The 20,560-nt window shown below is 37.0% G+C and overlaps 1 long non-coding RNA gene across 2 annotated transcripts; it reads left to right on the top strand.

Moving 5' to 3' along the window:
• Positions 1 to 15,702: 15,702 nt before the first annotated feature.
• LOC145167251 (uncharacterized) lies at positions 15,703 to 18,912 on the top strand. 2 transcript variants are annotated; one of them, XR_013741026.1, is made up of 8 exons: positions 15,703 to 16,094; positions 16,216 to 16,338; positions 16,430 to 16,512; positions 16,607 to 16,767; positions 16,924 to 16,976; positions 17,388 to 17,501; positions 17,622 to 17,707; positions 18,747 to 18,912. It is a non-coding gene; the product is annotated as an uncharacterized LOC145167251 (long non-coding RNA). The 2 variants fall into 2 exon arrangements; XR_013741025.1 differs by having other exon boundaries at positions 15,743 to 16,094; positions 17,399 to 17,501.
• Positions 18,913 to 20,560: the final 1,648 nt, after the last annotated feature.

Genomic DNA, 20,560 nt, shown 5'->3' with positions numbered 1-20,560 from the left:
CTAGTTGGATATATGCTTGTGTTTGATTGTTTATACCTAGCACGCTAAACTTGATACTAGATTGCTTTAATTCATATTCTGTGTAGTTTAGTGAACATTACCTGCATGAATTTGATTACCTAGGAATTTAGTAACAATTAGATTATTGAAGCTAAGATCGAACCAATCTTAGATAAGTAATTAAAATGTTTGAATTTGGCTGTGCTGGAGAACATATATTGTGAACATAATTATGTTTGTTAACTCAATCTTACATAGCTCCAATCATAATTAATAATTGATTTTGTGTTAAACTATGTGTGGCCAAATATAGTTCTACATGAATTAGTTAAACATTAGTATATTTGGACTTGAATTGCTAATAACTTACTAACTCGTAGCCAACTTGAATTATCCATAATTAATAGCTAACCATTGAGGGAAAGTGGATTCGAACTAAGCAGAAGTGTTTTTAATAATTAATTGAATTTGAATAGTTGAGTATATAGTTTGTCTGAACTAGTAAAATCAGATAACAACCAAATTACTTTGTTTTTGTTAGATTAATTTTTAGTAGATAAGTTAATTAGCTAATCCGTTCCCTGTGATCGATACCCAACTGTTTGCGAAAAGGTACAATGCCTTTGGTCGAATAGCTAGTAGGATAGTAGGTAAGATTAGGTGTAGCATTTCGTCCGCATCAAAGACTAGTTGGACTTAGTCAAACTACTTACTTGGATAAGGCGCTAAAACATTTTTGCATGGAGAATTCCAAGAAGGAAGAATTACCCATCCAGAGTAATACCAAACTGAGTAAGACTCGGAGTCCGAGTACTGATGCAGAGATAGCGGAAATGAGTCGAGTATCATATGCTTTCGTAGTTGGCTCGATTATGTATGCTATGACATGTAATCGCCCTGATGTGGCTTTTTCCTTGAGCATGGTCAGTCGATATCAAGGAAACCCGGGTAAAGCTCACTGGATAGCAGTCAAGAATATTCTTAAGTATATGTGAAGAACCAAGGACTGGGTCCTTGTACTTGGTGCTAGTGATGACTTGTGAGTTACTGGTTATAGTGATGCCAATCTTCAGACAGACTGAGACAACTTCCGTTCTTAGTTTGGTTGGGTGTTTACACTCAATGGAGGAGCAGTGACTTGGAAAAGTTCCAAGCAGGAAACCGTGGCTGATTCAACATGTGAATCATAGTATATAGCTGCGATCGAAGCGTCAAAGGAGGCTATATGGTTGAGGAACTTCATTGGAGACCTTGGAGTTGTGCCAGCCATAAAGGAGCCCATGGAGATTTTCTGCGATAATGAAGGAGCGGTTGCTTTGACCAAGGAACCAAGAGATCATGGAAGATCTAGGCATATCGACATAAAATATCATTTTATTAGACATCGAGTAGAAGAAGGACTCCTCGTCGTTAAGAGGGCATCGTCAGAAGAGAATCCTGCAGATCCCCTCACAAAGGGTGTGAGTAGGATTAAGCACGTTCAGCATGCGAGGAGCATTGGTCTGAATGGTGATATAAGTTTTAGTGATTAGATAGATATTCAGAAACTTGTAACAATATAAATATAATTGACATTTGATGATTAAGTAATGGAGATTTATTTATGAGTATTGTTTACTATCTTTTGTCAATTGTTTATCATTGTGTTTCACTTTTGCATGTTTTACTTCCTGAATAATTGGATTATTCAAATTATCCACAGTTGATCATACTTTGGAAGTAAGTAATTAATTAAGATTGTCATGAATTGGCTTGTAGATTGTCTAAGTGTTTAGACATAGCAAATGTTTGCTGCAACGTTCATGAGTACTCCTGAAATGGGGATTTGAGTAATAGATTAAACCCACGCTCTTTGAGTTACTTCATGGAATATATCACGAGTAATTATGAGACAATAATATCGTATAATATTTAAACGGAGATATATGAGTTGTTGTTTACGAGTTGGTTGTGCATTGATAATGGGTAAACGCATCAGTAACTTGATGTTATAAAACGTATTGTTGTGTACGATTTGATGAGTAAATAGTACAAGCATATAAGTCAAAGTTTATATGTTCTTTTTATCCCAAGGAGTAAAAGCGATATCTTGGGCCCCTCGATGATTTTGTGTTGACTTATGTGTCGGGCCCAGTCACGACTGAATTGATGTGTTCAATTAAGTTCATTTTCAAACAAATCAGAATTTGGGAAACAAACTGTTGGACAATCAGAATGGTTCTATTCCATGTCATTTGCCCACATGATATCTTGCAGAATGGAGGATTATATGATCCCTTATCTAAGGACTTGTAACTGACTAGGTCAGAGTTCGACAGCGGCTTTTGAAAACTACGATTCCTAGTCAAATTTTGATGTCATACTTGCAATTATAGTTATTAGACTTATCCAAGTGGGAGACTTTTGGATTAGGTGTCTAAGCCCATAACTATAATTGGTATGTACTTGATTTGGTAGTAGCATGGTCCTTTTGGGTTGCCTTCACTCTAGCAACTTGACAGGATGACCTTTGGAGAGAGAGGTTGAATTTATTATTTGGAATAATAAATTGATTTATTAATGTATTATGAAAATAATATATTAATTAGAAATCATGTTATTTAATTATTATTTAATCAAAAATTAATTTGGAATTAATTTTGGGATTAAAGGAACTGATTAAAGGAACAGTGGTTGTTTTGAAAATCACTGATAGTTCTGAAACTGGGCTACTGGAATCCTTAGAATGGAGTGGACGAAAATTATAGGAGGCCCTATAAGATTTTCGTCCAAGGCTCCCTAATAAGGGTCCATGGGTTGCTTAAGCCTTAAGCATGAAATTAGGGTTTCCTCCAGCAAACCCTAGTAGCCATTAGCTATATAAAGACCCCACCACCTATGATTTTCGGCCTATGCTTGCTACTCTAAACCCTACCCGAAATTCTAAGTGCATTCCATCCTCTCTCCTCTCATCCTTTTGCTAGTGGTGTTTGTAAGTCATTAGAGGTGCAACATTTGAGGCACTTGCTTTCAAGAGTCAAGGATCTACAAGGTGTTCTTGTTATTACTACATAACAAGTAAGGTAAACATCAAAACCCTTTTATTATGTAATTTTTGAAATTATATGCTAGATCTAGGGTTTTTCTTTGGTATTCAATTTGCATGTTCAACTAGTGAAAAACTTAGATCCAAAGCAATTAGGGTTGCATGAACACATAGGTTGTAGTTATGCACAAAACCCATCACGCACTACATCCCCTAAAGATTTATTCTACACCGAATGTTTACGAATTACTCTAATGTTTTGAGAAAACTTTTATTCAGCTTGTCTTTGAGTTAATGAATGAATGGTTTAACTTATATAAAAATGAAAATTTTACTCGATATTTTTGGGACGTTACAAGTTGGTATCAGAGCCTTGTTTTGAGGGATTCGGACACACTCTCAGGTGTTTCTAAACTCAAACGGAGGATTTAATAATTTTTTTTTAAAGAAGATGAGTTTTCCAAAAAGGTTTTTAAGAAAAAAGGGTGCAATGCATGCAATCACCCGATCTCAAATAAGTATTTCCCAAAATACCCATACATGTGTTATGTTTATTGTATTGGTTATGATAATTACATGCTAGATTAGGGCTAAGGATCTGCTCAGGATTTACATGATAGTATGCTAGGAGAGATGCCTTTATATTCCTGTTGATTGAGCTTTTGGAACTACATGCTAGTATGGATTTCAAATGTTGGATAGAATGACATGATTTGTGATGCATTGTAGCCTAGGAGGAATTGGATTCTATGCCATATTTGGAATCTATGTTGGTGGAATTGATTGGTAAGTGTATGCTTTAAAAACTGTATACGATTAGGATCATATAGCCCTAGAATGACTTATTTGGCTTGATTTCCTATTCCTTGTCTGGTTGTGGGCTTAGGGTAGAATCATTCATTCGATAGTCAATGTGACCCCATTTTGTGTATAATTTTCATTCATAAGGCAACCGAAAGTGTTAGTGGAAGTTCCTAGCATCATAGTAGCAACTGAGTTGGAGGATGCCTTTATGTTTTAGGGTGTTACTGCCTGAATGTTGCTTCCTTTGTGCTTTGTGGGTCCCATATTGATGTGAGCTAACTATTAGGTGAATATGATAAGTTACATGCAGTAAAGGTTAAAAAAATTTAGAGTGATTTACTTGCCCATATTGCGCAGCTCTTGTTTGAGTCCAACCGTTGTAGGGTTGGGTCTTTTATTCGAAAGATTGTTTAAGGTTTTTTGCATGTAACTGTATTCATGAAGTAGTTAGCTAATATTAGTAAGGGTTCTTCAGTAGAAAATGGTAAGGTGAGGTTAAAATCCTAGGATGTGTCTTAGAGGAACTGATACGTTGTTGGTATTCATTTAAGAACGAGTATACGTGGTTGGATTGAACGGTAATGAACATGAGTAGTTACTTAGAGGATCTGGAACGATCTTTGAGGAAAGCATGGATAATTGTGGAAGGTAGTATTGCGACCATACTACTGAAAGCACAGGATCTGTACTCGAATCGAGGAAAACTTTTGGGGATTTTAAGGAGCTGGTTGAGGGTAGATTGTATGGTTTGGCACCATGATTCATTGCAATGTGTTTCCGTCTTATTCGGTTTATCGGTTATGGTTGTTCAGGCTGAGGATGGTCCTGGTGATTGTTTGGGCCTTAGTGGCCATGTCAGTTTAGGTTTGAATGGTGCATACCTAGGTGAGTTAGTTGATTCTAAGGTCTCAAAGGCCTTGCTCGAAGTAGTGAAAGTTTGAGTCGTGGGACTCAAGAAGGAAGCGATTATTATGCTCGGATCGAGGATTGCAACTGGAGGTTAAGTGATTGGCTGATGGATTAGGATGTCACTATTTTCAATAGAGGTTATGTTCTTCCAGCTTTCCATGTTTGAAGGAAAGAGAGAAAAGAGATATGATTTTCAGAGTTGGGGTGTAGACCTAGCATGGGGCTAGATAATACGGTTTTTGGTGGCAAGTGTGGCAGTGTGCGAATGCACAATAGGAATCTTGTGGTATTGTTTCCTTGAGATGAGATCAAGGGTCTGCTTTATTCATATATAGTTAGGTCAGGTGCTAGTCGATTGTTCATGGAGCACGAGAAGTAAATCGGTAACGACAACTTTTGTTGTCTTTGATGTATCCCGACCATGAGGATGATGCCTCTTGTATTTATGAATGGTTCTCGCAATAAATTGATGGATGGGGATTTGTAGGCAAGGTGTATGGTAGTCCATTCGTTTTCATATCAAGGATCAGTGCTATGAATGGATTGTCCAAATTATTTCTTGTACACATGCGTGGGATCCTCGATGTTAGAAGCGGATTTGTTTGGGAAGTTTTTGAGGTCTCCATATGAGATTCATAATACCTTTGAGTTTGTTTCGTCTTTATCTGGAAGTCCATCTTGCGTTGTGTCATACATTCCAAGGGTCAGGGATGCTATGAATATGGTTGAGCCTGTTTGGGATTTGGTCTGTTTGCAATGCCATTTGGTGGAAGTTTGAACCCTAAGTAGAGGAGGATTGGGTATTCGGCTGGGAGGATCATCGATATGTTTGAGTTTATGGTTCCGACATAATAGGTTGCAGATATCTTTGGTTCAGGTATGTGAGATTCTGGTTCAAGATTTGGTGAAAATGAGGTGCATGGTAAGTTGCAATCAGATATATATGCTTAGGAATGCATAAGTTTTCTCTGCGACAAGAAGTTGTTGGGCAAGGAGCTCATTCTATCCAGTGGTTCTTTCGGGGTCGTTGATGATTAGGTCAGGAGTCGTATCGGCAACTTGTGTTGAGTATCTGTTTTGGGCATGTTATTGAAGCATGTAGGATTCAAATGTCAAGTCAAGCCTAATTTTATATCCAAGATAATCTACTTTGAGTTTTTATGCCATTTTTCTCTGATTGTACCTACCGTCGACTTGTTTCAATATTTCTTCTAGATTTGTAGCATTGGTGCTTCTTTTTACTTCTGTTCTCGGGGGAGAAGTTTCATAGAGGGTCTTCCCGAGTCCATTAAGAAGTGGAAAAACGAATTTATTTGGCTCAATGCTTCTCATTTTCTTTATCGTAATGTTCTCCACCTTCCTGGTACTATTGATAACCAGAAACTTATTAGGACATGTGACCTTGCACAAGACATATCGAGGTTTTTGTGATTAAATGTGTCTAGGAAAAAGTTTCATGAAGTAGTGTTAGAGCAAGCTGGTATGAGTCCATACTAGATCTAGATGGGTGTTGTGTCTGCCTTATACATTCGAGGACCAGGTCTTTTGATGTGCACAAAAGTACCCACTAATTTTAATATTTATAACCTAACAAACTTAGACTAACTATGCACTTATAGGCAGTGTACCTAGTCAGATTACAGTATAGCTTAGGTAAGTCGGGTGTCGATCACAGGGAACGGTGGTGAATTAATTTAAAATATTTGATTATAGGTTACAGGTCACACGAAAAGAATGAAGAAGTAATTTAATAATTCTCAAACGAATAATTAATTAACAACTCTCGATAAACTAACAGGAAAGCAAATCTCTTCAGGTACTTTGGTTTAGATAAATTACACCTTAAAAACATAGACACTTTCATACACAAATTCATTTATTCATGTTCACCGATTCCTAAAATGATTAGATTCGCGTTCACTATAACTAATCCTTTAGCAAACAAGTCAATTCAAACAATGATCAGTTGGTTAAACTAACATGCTTCCTAGTGTTCAGTTCGTATCAAGCAAGACTTGTAAATATAGTTAATCAAATTGGTCGTTCAATTAACCTCTTGTTGATGGTCATCAAACAAGGCTTACACATTAACTTACTTATTATCAAGTTAATCCTAGTTTCACATTCGTTATTCCTAGACTTATAATCTCGATGGTCATCAAAATCATAAGAAACAAGCAATCAAGCAGATGTTCATACAACTCAATTTACTTAATAATTAACAGCAAATAATTATCATTAACACGTAAGGATCTTTTAACAAGCTTGGCAAGATAAATTAAACATAAATAAACAATTCAATATAGCAATTAGTCTAATATTTAAAGCTTCATTCAATCATAAACGCAAAGTAAAAGGTTTTTACACCTAAATCATAAACTAAACACATAATAGTAACACAATGGAATGCTAAACATGGTCACGTTAACAACCCATATGATTACCAACATGTATCTGCTTTCCAATCCTTCCGATCTCCGCTCCCGTTAGCTTAACGGCCTTCCGGCCGCCTTCTAGACCCTCAAAACGGCTTAACAGAAGTTAATTATCGACTAAATTAAGTTGGAAGTCGAATCCCCCTTCTGGTTAGCTAATAATCGACTTTTATAACCCTTGGAACCGACTTACGTACGCTGGGCGTAACTTGGTTTACGCTGGGCGTAGCAAGAGTTGTATCGCGATTGGGAAGTCTGGATAAACACCCAGTACGCTGGGCGTAACCATAAACTACGCTGGGCGTAACTCTAATTTAGCCATTACGCTTGGCGTACAAGTTCATTACGCGGGGCGTAAATGGCTCCTCCAGCATTTTTCCTTTCTTTTAGCTTCTAAGCCCGATTTCCACTTCAGTATTTTCTTTTCCGCTCTAACGACAACTAATTGCTGCAAATCATAATTCAAAGCAATATAAGTACCTTTTAGTTCTAAAAGAGAATAATAAAGGCCAAAATATTAAGATATAATGCATAAAAATATATATAAAAATACACATATCAAAATACCCCACACTTAGCCTTTGCTTGCCCCCAAGCAAATTTTACTTTTATTTTACCAATATCGTACTAAACAATCCATTTAAAACTCAGCCATTATGTCAAGACCTCAACGCATGCATTTGTGTCTAAAATTTTCCTAAAGTACCCCCCCCCCATACTTTAAATACTCACAATCTTCATAAACACTTACCCACTTTTTCCGAACAATGCTCATTTTATGCAACCCTCCGAATCCATCCGCAGAAAACCTCCTAACCTCAAGGTATTTTTAGTTGAGCAACCTAAGCATACATAATCTAGAATTACAATTTATGATACCACTATGGAGCTCTTTTGGAATTCTTCACTTTCTTGATAATTTGATCTTTGATTTCTTTGAATTCACCACCTTATTTAATTTGATTTCTTGGTATCTTCAACTTTTTTGAATTTCTTGGAATTTTGATCTTTTGATCTTCACTTTATTTGCTCCAAAATTCTTCAAACTTTTCTTGCAATTCTCTCTCTCTTTTTTTTTATTATTACATGTACCTCGCTTTTTTCACTCCAAACCTACATGCTTAAGCAGAGGCGCTCAACCTCAACCTTTATTGGTTAATGATAATAATTTCCCTGGATACATTTCAGGTTTAGGCTGCTAAACATATTGCATCCCTCAAACCAAGTGGGGTTATGTTTTTGTTCCATGATTTCACTAAAATAAGGGAGGCCACAAATGCACTATAACGTGTATTGGCTCAACTAAACATTTGAGTTCTCATCGGATCATCTCATACAATATTAGCAAAAATTTTAAATTATCACTAGATTTTTCTAAATTAAACTATTATTTCAAGTGTTTAAATTTTCAAATTTACCTAATCTAGCAATTTTTAATTTTCCAATTTAAATTCCTTTTTCGACCCCCTACCCCACACTTATTTCATACAATGCCCTCATTGTATGCTAAAACGAATTAAGCACATAAAAAGGGAAAAAAAGGAACAGACTCCCCTGGGTAGTTGTGGTGAGATCGAATGGGGCTGCTACAAGTTGCTCCAAACATTACTGAAAGACTAGAAACTGGAACTGCTACTTCTGAATTTTCAAGAACGCCGACTTTTAAGATGTGGTGCAAAGATTGCAAATAAATACAATATGTAGTAACCATGACGTGGGAAAGTGTCAACCACGTCGTCTCGTCGAGATATGTGAAATCTAAACATGGCCACAATGTGAAAATCGTTGGTCACATCGTCATATCAAGAATGGCAGCCTCTTCTCGCGATGAAAACTCCCCCACGACATAGAAAAGTGTCAACCATATCGTGGCAGTCGGGATGATACTTCTACCTCGCGTCAAAAGAAAACACTATGGTGTGGGAACAGCTCATCCATACCATAAGATTCAAAATATAGTAAAAATGCCACTCTTCTAAATAATCTCTCACGAAATCAACACGCACCCCACACTTATGTAAAATCGTGGGTCTTGACCATAATCTTCGAACTCTCACACGTCTCTCTCTAGCAACAGTCGGACCTAGCTGCTGAACTTACTGCCAGCTTTCTAAGGGCGAAAATTCTGCAAAGATCTAAACAACCAAGGAGCATCAACATGGAAAACAAAAGTAAAACAACCTAAATTAAACTAATTACATACCAAATAAAAATACTAATACTAAACTAAAAATAACACAAAAAATAAAAATAAAAAAAAGATACTAAATCACTCATCATCTCCGTCATCATGCTGCTGCGTCCCAGATGTACCGGCTCCATCAGAGCGTGACTGGAATGGCGGAGGAAAAGGAACCGGGTACTGAAATCCCTGGTGGGCAAAAAATGCGGTCAGCGCATCCCCATACCATTGCTGCCGTCTCTCTACGTGTGCAACACGCTCACCCAGACTCTGAAATCCCTCGTCAATGCGTTGAAATCCCTCGTCCACGCGTTGGGCCAGGTAACGTATATCAATCTCTGGTTCAGGTCCCTGCTGCGCTCCTCGAGGAGCAGGTCTACGCCGCTGGGCTCGTCGCGGCTGTGGCTCGACTGCACCCTCCTCGTCGGCCACGTCATCTGGTCTTACCCGTAAGACACCATCCTCGCCCCGCTCAAATACACGCATCGACTCCAACAACTTAAGGCTCATCGGCCTTATATCATGAAACACCATCGATCTCGTAATCTCGCGCGTCAACAACTGATAGGATCAAGCTAATCGTGTGATAAAATGCCCCCCCCCCCCGCAAATCGGGCTATCCTCCCGAAGTCCCCTGGCCCTCCTACCCAAATAAGCAGCTAAAGCAATTGGAAGGTTTAGGTGCTTCCCTGGAGTAACAAGCGCCCATAAGAAATACAAGTCTGTAGAAGGCACTCTCTCACTATTCTTATGGTGCGTGAGAGACATGGAAATCAGACGGTGGAGCAATCTATATGTGGTAGACCGAATCATCCTCCCCCGTGCAGTAGATGGTGTGTACACTCCCTCAGTAATCTCTGCCCAGAAAGTGTTTTCATTGTAGTCATCTGGCCGGCCCGTGAGGCAATCAGCAAGGAATACCGGGAAGTGGACATTCCTCGTCTCGTCTACTGTATATATCCCAACTCGAGTGGCAAGCTCAATCACACTGCACTCCCGACTCACACCACCCAGTCTAAAAGAAAAGGCTGTCCTATCATCGGGTGTCTTCCTAGGGTCATAGGAAACTGTAGCATAAAACTCCAGCAAAAATTCCCGATACACAGGCTCCTGGATCCTGAACAATCTTGCCCAACCCTGACATACGAACAAAGGCACGCCACTCGCGTCCGAGTGGGTGTATTGCAAAAAATTCTGGATCAGCGCATCAAGTCCAGTCTGGGTCGCCAATTCCCAATCAAATGAAGGTGCTATGTCAATCTCCTTAGTAAGCAGAAGACTCCGATTTCTCACATATTTGGCTCAGGTTTCATTGTTTAGAGTTTGCGGGAATTGCAAGAAACGGTGATCGGTCACGTCCTCGGGTGGGTTGGTTCTTTGAGTTCTACGGGCCATAATCTGCAAAAATACAAACAACACAAAACCAAAACAAAATACCCAGTAGCATTAACAGATTTAAATGAAAAATGAGGGTGCTGGTCTGGCCTTACGCTGGGCGTAGGTCCAGCATACGCTGGGCGTACGTCCAGGAACGCATTTCAGTCCCCTGTTTGGTCTAAATTCATAACCCATACAATGCCTTCAGATTACGAACACATGTAGGGTCGAACACATGGGGGTCGTACACTCGAACTCTATGCGTTCGTTCAAATGCCCAAATCGAAGGTTAATACACGAGTTTAAGGACAAATTAAGTCCCAATCAAGTGAAGTCGGTCTATTTGAGCCGTAAACACACATACATTCAACTGAAATCGGTCCTATTTCAAGATATGCAGAAACCCTAGATTTCTAAATAGTTCAATGTAACCAATTTCTAGAAATTAAACATAAAATTAAGCCAAAGGGTAACCAAAGAACATACCTCGGTGTCGATTCTACAAGAAAAGAAGGAAAAACGGAATTTTCGGGGGAAATTCGTCCGTCACAGCGTAGCGTAGGGTTGGAGTAACAAAATGGTGGAAGAACAAAAAGTCAAAGGGTTTAAAAGATTACCTGACGCCGACTTACGCTGGGCGTAAATTCCATTGTACGCGGGGCGTACCTCCAATTCCCTGGCTAGTCTGGTCGCGACCATCCGCTTAGTACGCTAGGCGTAATTATGGTTACGCTGGGCGTACTTTTACTGTATTTATTTTCTTTTCTTTTTTTCTTTTTCCTTATTTGAAATCCCTTTTTCCATCTAATATATTTGGGAACTTCTCAATATTATTTTTTAATTGCTTCAACAACAGCCATGACTTTCCGATGAGTGACACAAAAAAAATGAGACATCATGATCATTTCTTTGTCGAGATCAAACAACAATGGTTGATTAAAACCCTTGCACGCAAGAGATGGTTTGTGAAGACAACAACTTTCGGGACCCGTTAGAATATTTCCATTGTTTTCTTCGCACCTTTAACTAAAAGTAGAACAAGAGGTTACCTAACTAGTCAAGAACAGCAAGAGCTCGGTCTTCTACTTAACCACCACAATACGCCTTGCTATACTGCGTCCCATGGATTGAGTTGGACAAATCAACAAACTAGTAGGCTAAGCAGGTCAAGAATTCCCTAATCGCTTGCAATCTCGAAACCCATGCAAAAGATAAAGCCAATCAATGTGTATGATCACAAATTCCTACAAATAACAACAAAAACCTTCCCGACAAGTGAAATGATATCAACGAAAATAAAACTAACTAAAAATAAAAAAAAAAAACGAATAATCAAATAAACTAAATTAATTAAACGCCGTTCCCCGGCAACGGCGCCAAAAACTTGATGTGCACAAAAGTACCCACTAATTTTAATATTTATAACCTAACAAACTTAGACTAACTATGCACTTATAGGCAGTGTACCTAGTCAGATTACAATATAGCTTAGGTAAGTTGGGTGTCGATCACAGGGAACGGTGGTGAATTAATTTAAAATATTTGATTATAGGTTACAGGTCACACGAAAAGAATGAAGAAGTAATTTAATAATTCTCAAACGAATAATTAATTAACAACTCTCGATAAACTAACAGGAAAGCAAATCTCTTCAGGTACTTTGGTTTAGATAAATTACACCTTAAAAACATAGACACTTTCATACACAAATTCATTTATTCATGTTCACCGATTCCTAAAATGATTAGATTCGCGTTCACTATAACTAATCCTTTAGCAAACAAGTCAATTCAAACAGTGATCAGTTGGTTAAACTAACATGCTTCCTAGTGTTCAGTTCGTATCAAGCAAGACTTGTAAATATAGTTAATCAAATTGGTCGTTCAATTAACCTCTTGTTGATGGTCATCAAACAAGGCTTACACATTAACTTACTTATTATCAAGTTAATCCTAGTTTCACATTCGTTATTCCTAGACTTATAATCTCGATGGTCATCAAAATCATAAGAAACAAGCAATCAAGCAGATGTTCATACAACTCAATTTACTTAATAATTAACAGCAAATAATTATCATTAACACGTAAGGATCTTTTAACAAGCTTGGCAAGATAAATTAAACATAAATAAACAATTCAATATAGCAATTAGTCTAATATTTAAAGCTTCATTCAATCATAAACGCAAAGTAAAAGGTTTTTACACTTAAATCAGAAACTAAACACATAATAGTAACACAATGGAATGCTAAACATGGTCACGTTAACAACCCATATGATTACCAACATGTATCCGCTTTCCAATCCTTCCGATCTCCGCTCCCGTTAGCTTAACGGCCTTCCGGCCGCCTTCTAGACCCTCAAAACGGCTTAACAGAAGTTAATTATCGACTAAATTAAGTTGGAAGTCGAATCCCCCTTCTGGTTAGCTAATAATCGACTTTTATAACCCTTGGAACCGACTTACGTACGCTGGGCGTAACTTGGTTTACGCTGGGCGTAGCAAGAGTTGTATCGCGATTGGGAAGTCTGGATAAACACCCAGTACGCTGGGCGTAACCATAAACTACGCTGGGCGTAACTCTAATTTAGCCATTACTCTTGGCGTACAAGTTCATTACGCGGGGCGTAAATGGCTCCTCCAGCATTTTTCCTTTCTTTTAGCTTCTAAGCCCGATTTCCACTTCAGTCTTTTCTTTTCCGCTCTAACAACAACTAATTGCTGCAAATCATAATTCAAAGCAATATAAGTACCTTTTAGTTCTAAAAGAGAATAATAAAGGCCAAAATATTAAGATATAATGCATAAAAATATATATAAAAATACACATATCATCTTTTCACTTTCATATTGGTATCCTTTGGTTGTTTTCTTCATGATGTCATCCTTCTAATTATCATGTTTTTATTTTTATTGTCAAATGGTAGTCATCTTCCCTTTCTCTTGTATTACTTCGTTGAATGTCCAGTTGCTTCTAGGGACATATGTTATGATGATTTTGAGTTTTCTTTGTTGGATGACAGTATGAGCAATGACGAATAATAAGATAACAATTAATGGAATAGCAAAGAGGACGAGGATGAATCTTCTATTCATGTTCATGACTCATATGCTTCTGATGTTTGTGGTCATGATCGAACTCCAGTTGGCATGGTTTCAAGAATTGTTATTGATGATGATGATGATGAGGGTAAAGGTGTAGGTACTGGTTTGGTTCCCTGAAAGAGAGATAAATGGGTGGTTGCTTCAGCTGATTTTCCAGCGGCATTATCTAGTGGAGAGAGAAGTAGTAGTGGTAGGCCAATAAAGCAATCCCGTTCTCTATATCCGACATCTTTTCGGTCATTTACTAGTACTCTTGGTGTTAACATGCCTACCGTGTACTTTGAGCAACTGAATGTTGTAAGCCCTCCACGAGATACGAGTGCTCCTCATCACTCTGGACCTATCTATGTTCCCAAATGGGAATATTGGTGGGAAACTTGTAGAGAACCTATCTGAGACATGTTCATGGTGAAACTTGTGGAGAACCCAACTTAAGGTAATGAAATAATGACATGGTGTGACAAAACTGAGGATTTATATCAAGAGAATCATGAATTACGTTGTGAGTTTAAAAAAATATCAGAGCTTGTGAAGCCTTTTATTACTCCTTCTACAAGTTTGTCCTGAAACGTTCAACTATTGTGCGATTAGTATGTGGAGATGTGAAAAAATGTCGTTGAATTGGAAATGGTTGGTTCTAACGCTCTTATGGTCCCTGAGTCGGAGCTAGAGAATGTGAGAGGTAAGGTGAGATTATTGCAAGAAGAAAATTTTATCTTAGAGGGTAAGTTGGCCAATAACTAGCATTTAAAAAAGGAAGTTTCTCTATTGAAGGGTAAGGTAGCCTTATTGAAGTTGGATAAGATTGGGAATGTGGATAAGATTGCAATGTTGGAGCAGGGTGTAAAAAAATTGAAGAGTGATCTTAGAGGGTGTGCGTTGAGGAATATGAACATTCACGCAAGTTTGGTCGACTAGACTGAGCAAGTTCGAATATTGGAGGAGGATATGAGGTGGATATTGTTTGACGGTATATGCAAGGTAGTGGACAAGGTGTTTGCTGATTTGTCCTTCTATGATGTTGTGACATCTCAGAATTTAAGTCAAAAACTCTGGACGGTCAATTCATAGTAAATATCTTTGTAATTTAACCTATTGAGTTTTTGTGAATCTTTTGTTAAATAAATGAGTTCATTTCAACTATTACAAGATACCAGATCGAATCTTACCTCCAAATGTGTAAACTAATAAACAAATCAGACAGTTCAAAATGCAACTCTAGTTAATGCGTCTGAAAAACTGAAATTTTTTATTAAGTAGTTGTGAGTGAAAAAACACTCTAATCTCGCCGTACATGTTCCCCTATTTCCGAAAAGATAAAGAACGTCCAAAATGGAGTTCGTATGCAAAAAATACGCCCATTTTAAGAATTCAAACCAGTATAATACTGATTTTCTTAAAATTGCTTAAACGGTTTCTATCCGTTGAGGGATTTGCACACCTCAGATGGAAATTCCAAGAGTGTTTTTTTGACTCACACTATGATCCAGTATTTAATTTCATAAACGAAATATTTTCAGCAAAAATATTTGCAAAAGTCGAAAAAAGGACGTTTGGGTCCAATTAAACGCGATTTTTCGGAGTTCTACAACTCGGAAAATTAATTCGCCTGAGTTTTTGGAATCCTTGTAACCGATACTATCATTCTTCATTTTTTAGAAAAATTACTTGATATCGAGATCGATGGGAGACAAATTGAGAAAGTTAGAAAATATTTACACATGTATCTATACATAATCTATTCATGAATTCTAAAGACTAATAGTCAATCATGTAATCACAATGTATATATGTGTGATGTAATTAATAGTTAATAGATGTATATTAAAGAAATGAAAGTTAGGAACAGTACCTGACCAGGGTACTGTTCATCCGGTTACTCTTCTCTCTACCATTGTTGCGCTTCCAGATCCTTCCCACCGATTGTTCTCCACCGCCTTATCTCATGTATTTGTTTTTTTTTCCTCACTGCCTCCATCGGATGTTGATACGCTCTCCACCGGTCATCCTATTACCTACATGCTGTTTCTTTCACCATTCCAGACATCCGATCACCACCGTTCTACCTATCCCTTTCTCGACTTCGATCAGAAGCAACCACCCACCCACCCTCGATGAATAGTAGATGGTTTGGACCCACGCCATCACCGGTTTAGCTGCCGGCTCCAATACCGCCTGTTTGGAGCCGGAGTTGCTTGAGACTCGCCGCCGATCCCTTTCTCGACTTCCACCTATCCCTTTCTCGACTTCGATCAGGTACGTCACTCTTCAAATTCTGATTTAGGTTTCTTCCGATTTTGGGATTTCCACGATCGTTATCAGTCGATTAAAATTGTTTACATGTATGTGGTTTGACTAGCTTTCTAATTTTCTGCAGAGGCAATTTTAGACAGCGATTATGTCAAATTTCAGCATACAGTGGTGTTTATGGAACATTTATTTATACCTCGATGACCCGACCTACTTCGTCGCCCTCGCGGTCCCCAACGCTACAACTTTGGTCAGCTTTGATTTCATTTGGTTTTGATACCAAACCGATACTATGTTTCTTGATTTGAATCAATTTTTTTTTTGTTATTTTTGTGTTTTAGGTTCTAAAATTTCTCCATGGTCGATAGAAATCTTTATGTAAACCTTTCTCATGGTATTGTTCATGTGAATGGCATAAATGAAAGTAAGATGCTCAGGGTCCTTCAGGCACATTTTTTGTTTTTACATTTTCTCTTTTGACCTAAAAGAAATGCTTTCTGAGATGATGTAATTTACAGGAAATAACACTATCCTCTCGGAATCAGCTCCATGTTGATTTTCAGAATGCTCTTTGAAACAAGGTTGTAACTGTCCTTTGGTGAGCTGGTGAAACTTTACTTACTGTGACTGAATCTATGGCAAATGGATCACTTACAAATGTCCTAATAAACAAAGAGAGGTAAACTCTGTCAGATAATTATTTAAATCCTTTTAATTATTAATTAAGAGGTAGAAAACAGAAAATTACAGGTTGAACGAATTCACACTCTAGATTAGAACAACGAATCATGTATATGGGCACACAATTTTGTTGTGGTGACATGTGTTTATGCAGGCATTCTTTTGTCATGAGAAGATTAAGAGGCAAATTGATGATATCCAAACAAGGTAAGTCTTCATTTTTTTTAGTTTTCATTTATTGGTTTTAGTAGACTCAATTTGTTGGCATATCATCTCATATATATCTTATTCCACAAATTTTCATAATTGGCACTTGACCAATTTTTGAGAAGTCATAAATTATATTGAATTTGGATTTCCAAATTTAGACTTAATAGACAATATGTTAGAGAAATCGGAAAAACATTATGAGAAATGGTATTAGTTTTTGAAACAGGTTGGAGATTAGATGATTTTTATGACCTTTGACTCTTTTTAAGCGTCTTGACTTGTACAATTTCTTAAGATATGCAATTAGGTGATGTTAATATGTAATTACATGTATAACAATTGAGTGGAGTTTTCTCAAGAAAGAAGAAACTTGAAAGCAAAATTCTGAAATATTTTCATTCATGCAAGTTTGGTTTCAGGTATAGCTAATTAGCTACATGTAAGGGCAGATTAGTAAAGAAAGTCAACCTACTAAAGTATCTAATCTGATGCCATAAGAAACTTTTTGCAGTATTCTTTCAGGTAATTTTGTTTCGCGGATATGAATAACAGGTTAAGCTTTTAAATATATGAAAACATTCCAAGTATATTATATAAATTCATGTATTATAAAAAATATTGACGGTTATATCTAATTCACAGGTCAGGGATGAAAGGAGATGACAGAAAAGGAATGGATAGGATTCACTTGATTTAATTGGTTACTTCTACCTCCATTGGTTTCCCAGGTTCGTAACTTCATATGTGATCTTTTTTTTTTTTTTTTTTTTTAGATATACACCTTTTGGTGGCATAAAATGGCAGCCATAATATATATGCTAATTTTATTTTGTTGTTTCTCACTTTTTAAACAGGGAAGGAAAGTATGGTTATATTTTTATATTATTATTACATTAATTCTTTCTTTAATTAATTAATGGTTTTACTTGAACATTTGAAAAATTAAAGTTTTAAAATAATATAACTACCTGTAAGAAAATTTGTTACAGGAATGGTGTTCTAACTTTTTACTATATCTTGGTGATAATTTACTCTTAATAGTTTTGATCAATTATCATATATAATTATAAGCATATTTTATTATAATAGTATAATAGTATTAATAAACATTAAGAAATATGCATGAAAAAGTTTTTGTTTGTTTCATGCCAACTAATGAAAAGTAATTAGTCAACTTTTAAGTGGTCAGATCATCACAATCAAAATTATATTATCTAAGACATTAAAACATGATTATTTTGATTTCAATTCGTAATATAGTCATTATTCGGGGACCCATGTCCTAAACAAAATAAGAGGACGTGACTGAACTGTTTGTAGAATTGAATTGAATCAAATCAACTTTTGAAACTTGATCCGATTTTTAAGAATGTGCTACTTTCATTGTTATCACACAGAAATAGTATGTTATTGCCATGTTTATGGAAAATATAACATGCAACTTTCATTTTTTTTTGACAAATAGCATGCGACTTTTGTTTTTATGTCAAAAAAGGATGTCACCTTCATTGTTATGACAAACATAGCATGGTATTTTCATTTATTCTACAAAAATAACTCATACGCAAATAGATGAAAATACTTTGTTGTCTAAGACCATATGATGGTTCACATTCTTTCACTCATTTGGGCCATCTTTACTAAAAGTCTTCAGACTTTGTATTAGAGTTCATTACTTAGATGAAATGGCTTATCAATTTGTATTTGCATTTTTTTTTAAAATGTTATCTACCTTCTTAAACTTTTTTAAGTTGTTCAATTGTGCAGGTTAAGGTGATGAATAATGGATAGGGAGAAACGGCTATTATCCGTTTGTAGATAGGTGAAATGTAGGGAGAATAGAAACATACTTTACTGCAGCTACCAATTGAGGCAAAGTACAATATTTTCACATAAAAAGCGACACGTTCCAATCCCCGCAACGCGGGGGACACTCATCTAGTTAAAATTATATAACACTATATATATATATATATATATATATATATATATATATATATATATATATATATATATGTGTGTGTGTGTGTGTGTGTGTTATATATCATTTCCAAATACCAATTACTAGCATATATGACAATTTGGACACTTATTATATAAAAATCTCCAATTCTTTATATATATATCTTACAAACATATATAGTAAATTTTTAATATGGGAGTGTATAAATATTGTGTATGCATAATAACCTAGACATCTCTTATATGAAAAATTGATTCCTATACATTATACATATCCACATATAGCAAACTAATAATTTATGATACATATGTCTCGTGTATGTATTAATTCTTCATATACTTCACATTACCAACCACATGCATGCCTCTAACAGAAGATATCCCCATGAATGATCAGAACAAGACCCTATATCTTGGTTGAGACTGAACATATTCCACCAATACGCAACCGGCTCATGAAGACTTCCAAGGTGATACTGAATGCTACCAAAACCTGAGTTGGCTATGAACCAAAATTCCACACCACCATCATTGAGGGTAAACATACCCAGAGACCAAAGGAACATAAAACACACTGAACTTAATGATAGGTTGACACATCCATTGAACTTCAACTGTCATAACATGAAACCATCGGAGAACCTTCGATGAATGATGAACGATGCAACCAAAAATCGAGTACGCATTGACATTAAATTAAATGATCTAAACCCCGTGCGGAGCTGATCGCACCCAATTTTTAAACTAATTCCATGATCGACCTATGAACAAGCTAGACTATAATTAGAAATCGATGCAATGAGCTGACAAATTCCCTCCACAGCCAATACTCAACCTGAGTGGTCCCAACGGCTCCTCATCTATTCTTTGGCACCCCCACGAGAAACTAATAGCTGCAACGAGCTCCTTGACCAACCACTTCCTGATGAGGGACAACTCATGTGTCTCCTGAACACATACATCCGATCACCACCTACTATATACCCACACCTTCACCAAATCCTGAACCGAGATCCCACATACTCGCACCGCAGAGCCCTAGGAACCATTCTCTCAATACTACGAACCTGAATAGATCGCTAATCCTCTAAGCAGAATACCTAGTTCTCCCCCACTTAGGGTTCGAACTACCACCTACTGGTGTTGAAACCATACCATAACTCAAATCGGCTTAACCAGGTACAACCATCCCTGAACAAGGAATGAATAACACATGCATGATGATCTTCCAAATAACGATCAAACAAATCCCAAGAGAACTCTTGAATTTTAGTTGAAGATCTCTGAAATTTCCCCAATCATGGCCTTTTTAACATTAAGGATTCCTTGCAAGAGCATAAGCCAACACCGACTTACGATCCAAAACATGCCCTCCTAGCCTACAATCCCAACCATCAATCTGGTACATGACCTTCCTATATCCCAAGAAGATGGACCCTTGATCACATCACAAAGCATCCATAACACATCAATCCACTCGCGCACTCTTGCGCTGCCACACTGTCGCCAAAAACAGCGACCAACAGACCCCATGTTGGGTTTACATACTAACTCTAAAAGTCGCAAGGCTACTCACTCCTCTCCGAACTCGGAGAACGGAAAGGGCATCACCCCTGCCA

The sequence above is a fragment of the Lactuca virosa genome, chromosome 3 (genome assembly GCF_052849685.1).
Source record: "Lactuca virosa cultivar CGN04683 chromosome 3, Lactuca_virosa_CGN04683_v6, whole genome shotgun sequence".
Taxonomy (NCBI): Eukaryota; Viridiplantae; Streptophyta; class Magnoliopsida; order Asterales; family Asteraceae; genus Lactuca; species Lactuca virosa.
The sequence above is the reverse complement of the archived record's forward strand: the minus strand, read 5'-3'. Positions and strand labels throughout refer to the sequence as shown.